This window comes from Oryctolagus cuniculus, chromosome Y (assembly GCF_051225735.1).
Source record: "Oryctolagus cuniculus isolate XC-2025 breed Fujian yellow rabbit chromosome Y, ASM5122573v1, whole genome shotgun sequence".
Classification (NCBI taxonomy): Eukaryota; Metazoa; Chordata; class Mammalia; order Lagomorpha; family Leporidae; genus Oryctolagus; species Oryctolagus cuniculus.
Window position 1 is genome coordinate 24670878 of NC_142889.1, and position 4663 is coordinate 24675540.

The window sequence follows — 4663 nt, forward strand, 5'->3', positions numbered from 1 at the left end:
GATAGGCAGATCTCATCATTGGGATAGTCTGGCAGCATTTCAGAGCACCTAAGCACTGTTGTGATTGCTTCAAGAGGGAGCAAAATCATTTAGTACACAGGTAGAGATATCTTTGACTATGAACCTTATTCCTTGAAGACTCTCAATCCATGAGTTATAATTGACCTAAGAATTTTAGACTGCAGTTCTCACGCCCCACCTTCAGTCCCAGTCAGAGGAAAGTTTTCGCTGGCGAAAGGGAGAGCTGTGAACATGGCAGCACCTCGGTGGTTCTGGTGCAGCTCTGCGACCATGGCGGTGGCACTGCTGCTCATTTAAGAGGTTCCTTTGGCTTCTGCCCAAAGAAAGACGGAGATGGTGTTATCTGAAAAGGTTAGTCAGCTGATGGAATGGACCAATAAAAGGCCTGTAATAAGAATGAATGGAGACAACTTTCATCGTCTTGTTAAAGCTCCACCAAGAAATTACTCCGTTATTGTCATGTTCACTGCTCTCCAACTTCATAGACAGTGATGAAGAATTCATAAACAAGCTGATGAAGAATTCCAGATCCTGGCAAACTCTTGGCGATATTCCAGTGCATTTACCAACAGAATATTTTTTGCCATGGTAGATTTTGATGAAGGTTCTGATGTATTTCAAATGCTAAACATGAATTCGGCTCCAACTTTCATCAACTTTCCTGCAAAAGGGAACCCAAACAGGGCGATACATATGAGTTGCAGGTGCATGGTTTTTCAGCTGAGCAGATTGCCTGGAGGATTGCAGACAGAACTGATGTCAATACTAGAGTAATTGACCCCCAAAATATGCTGGTCCCCTTATGTTGGGATTACTTTTGGCTGTTATTGGTGGACTTGTGGGACTACCTTAGGGATGGTGCTTTTATGTGAAGCTGCTACTTCTGACATGGATATTGGAAAGCGAAAGATAATGTAACGTAGCTGGTATTTCATTGGTTGTATTATTCTTCAGTTGGATGCTGTCAATTTTCAGATCTAAATATCATGGGTATCCATACAGCTTTCTGATGAGTTAAAAGGGATCCAGAGATATGTAGACACTGGAATAATAGAAACTAAAAATGAGAAATATGTGTGTTTGAAAAGAAGAATACAACTTGTGCATTTTGTATTACCTCTTTTTTTTCAAGTGATTTAAATAGTTAATCATTTAACCAAAGATGTGTAGTGCCTTAACAAGAAATTTCCTGTCAAAATAATGAAGTATTTGGAAATTATTCTCCTTTTAACCTTGTCTTCCTAGTGTACTTTATGGAACATTTAATTTAGTAGAATTAAGTATATCATTAAAAGTTTTTTTTTAAACTACTTCTTTGTTTTAATTAGAGCAAAGCTGAAAATTGCTTTAGCTAGCTTTTTGTCATTTGATTCTATATTGTCTTATCCCAAGGTGGGAAAAGAAAGTCCTGACCAGATGTTCTGGCATATGCTTATTATGGATAATTACATCATCAGGAATCTGTTATTAGCTCTTCCATCTTTGCAGGGATGTGTATACTTTATCTATATTTCCTTTGGGTTGGAGAAATCGCATATGGTGTGTGATCTTCTGAAAACAAAGCACCATTCTTCAGAGTTTGTATCTAGACTTCAGCAAGACTGTTCAGCCCTCCTCCTGTGTCTTTCTTACTGAAATACAGTTCTATCCATGCTTCCTGATAACTGCAAATGTTACAAAGTACCTCTGAATACAGGATTATGATTTTTGCATGAGTGTGGTGTTAGCTGCCTTGTATTTGGAAAGATTTTTGATTCATTTCATGTTCTTAATTTTCTTTTATTTAAGATCATCCACACCTAATAAATACATATATAGCTTAGCGTGAAAATCAGTAACTCATAGAATGATCTAAAATGTTTCTGAAAATTTAGAGAGTCTCACTTCTTTGATTTTTACCTAAGAGAAAAATAGATTTGGTTCTGTTTAGAAAAAGGATTCCCTTAGAATGGGAAAAGAAAGAAAATCATGAAATACTGAGTTTTTGTCTCTGTACAGTTTTTTGAAGGTTCTTCTTTTTTGCTATTATTTTAGCCTTTATTTTCTTTCTCCAAGTGGAGAAACAAAGTAAGAATTTAAAGAGGTTTTGTGGCTGGCACCATGGCTCAATAGGCTAATCCTCCGACTTGCAGCACTGGCACACTGGGTTCTAGCCCTGGTCAGGGCGCTGGATTCTGTCCCAGTTGTCCCTCTTCCAGGCCAGCTCTCTGCTGTGGCCTGGGAGTGCAGTGGAGGATGGCCCAAGTCCTTGGGCCCTGCACCCCATGGGAGACCAGGAGAAGCACCTGGCTCCTGCTAACGGATCAGCACAGTGTGCCGGCCACAGCGTGCCGGCCACAGCAGCCATTGGAGGGTGAACCAATGGCAAAGGAAGACCTTTCTCTCTGTCTCTCTCACTGTCCACTATGCCTGTCAAAATAAAATAAAATAAAGAGGTTTTGTTTTAGTTTTGCCTTTCTGTCTGTGGAAGTAACCATATTTGCTAACCAGATTTCTGTAAAGAATGTTTTTATGGTTATTATGACATCTAACTATAACTTTCCCATAGTTATTGTGGGGAGCAACTCGGACTAGACTAAGTTACTGGAATTAAGACTTATTCTATGCATCTGCTCTCCCACAATATGGCGCTGGGAGAGGAGAAAACAGCTTCTACACAGCTGCCTCCAGTTCAACCAATAAACAGCAGGACCTGCTCCTGATTGGAGGAGAGCAGCGTACTCGGCGTGTGGGTAGCAGAGTTGGGATTGGTGAAGAGGACTATAAAGGAGGAGAGAGACAACATGCACCAGGAACATCTAAGAGGAACACCTGAGGAACACCTGTGCAGCCCCCGAGAGAGCCGGCCGGTGGTGTGCCGCTCCCCTGTGGAAGTGGGGAAAGTGGCTGGGGGAACCGCCCTTCCACGGAGGTGGAAGGGTCGGTAGCCAACCTGGGAAGAACCAGCAGCAAACCCAGGGAGGGCCGAGCAGACAAAAGAACAGTGCAGGGTCCTGTGTCGTTCCTCCACGAAGAGGGGGAGCGACATAATGGTGCCGTGACTCAGATATGAAGCCTAGGCAGGGTTTAGTGTCATTCCTCCATGAAGAGGGGAAGCGACATAATGGTGCCGTGACTCGGATATGAAGCCTAGGCAGGGTTTAGTGTCGTTCCTCCATGAAGAGGGGGAGCGACATAATGGTGTTGTGACTCGGATAGGAAACCCAGGAGGGAAGAAACGGGAAGAAGTGGGAAAATACCAGAGAGAGAGAGACTAGCAAAGAGCCTAGGGAAAAGCCGGACAGAAAAGGTGCTGGAAGAAGCTATCGAAAGCCTAGGCATAGACTCGGATACGGACTGTGGAAAAGAAGTTAGGATTTAAAGTGAGAGCAAGAAGAAACTTAGACTCAGATACGGACTGCAGGTTGAAAGTGAAAGTGAAACCTAAAAGAAACTTAGACTCGGATATGGACTGTGGGGAGAAGGCAGGAGAAGTGAGAGGGGAATATTGTTGGAAGAAAAGTTAGGAAACATACCAGGTAGAGAAAAATATGTTAGGGAGGATGAAGCCGTGAGTGCAGGCTGAAGCGGAGACGTAAGCTATCTTGGGATTCTTCAAGTCAGCCCGGGGAGCAAAAGGCGAAAATCTGGAACCAGAGGCAGAGACTTGGGCCACCAGGTTGGAATCTGTCAGATTAGCCCGGGGAGCAAAGGACGGGAAGCCAAGCCGAAGGGCGCAGACGTGAGCTGGGTTGAATTCGCCAGGTTACCCCGGGGAACTTGGACTGAATACCGGTGGCGGAAACGTGAGCTGTGCTGTGACTCGTAGAAGCCACCGCGCGCAGAGAGAGCGCGTGGGGCACAAGTAGATAGGGAATGTGGGGCTAGTGCGAGGCCGTGGTGCGGGCGCAAAGGGGCGCGGAGACCGCGGAGTGCGCGCGCGAAGCGGGGAAGCCGCGCAGATGAGAGAAGTGTGGGCTGAAGCGGCTCAGAGCCAGGAAGCCACCGAGAAGCAGCCTCGGGGTGGGTGCCGGGAGGCCTCAGGGATAAGAGAAACAGAAGTTTAGAATTAAAATGAGAGAAATAGGAATGCTGGTACATAGAAGTAAAATAGGAGAGATAGGAATGCCCGGAGATAGAGAAATAGAGAAAAATAAGGCCTCCCCTCAACATGGCAATGAGAGAGCTTGGATTCGGTCTACCTGATTAGAGAGGTGGTGAGCACCTGCGGGCGGCTAGCAGCTTATGCGCCGCAGGTCACCCAAGACAGGCACGAATTAACATCAATAAGTCTCTCCACAATACCGCAATGAGAGAGCTTGGATTCTGTCTGCCTGATTAGTAGGACGATAAGCACCTGTGGGTGGCTACAGGTCACCGAAGACAGGCACATTATCAACACCAATAAGTCTCCCCACAAGACGGCAATGAGAGGGCTTGGATTCGGTTTGCCTGATTGCTAGAGCTTGTAAGCACCTGCAGGCAGTTCTAGCAGAGCAGAGCATGCGCTGCAGGGCACCGAACACAGGCACACATCAGCGCCTAAAAACCTCCTCACAACATGGTGAAGAGAGGACCCGGATTCGGTTTGCCTGATTGATAGGGCTTGTAAGAACCTGTGGGCAACTCTAGCAAGCAGAGCAGAGTGTGTGCCGCGAGGCAC

The 4663-nt window shown here is 45.5% G+C and overlaps 1 pseudogene; it reads left to right on the plus strand.

The window, feature by feature from the left end:
* The first annotated feature begins 216 nt into the window (after window positions 1–216).
* LOC149119394 (dolichyl-diphosphooligosaccharide--protein glycosyltransferase subunit MAGT1 pseudogene) lies at window positions 217–1328 on the plus strand (annotated as a pseudogene).
* The last annotated feature ends 3335 nt before the right edge of the window (window positions 1329–4663 follow it).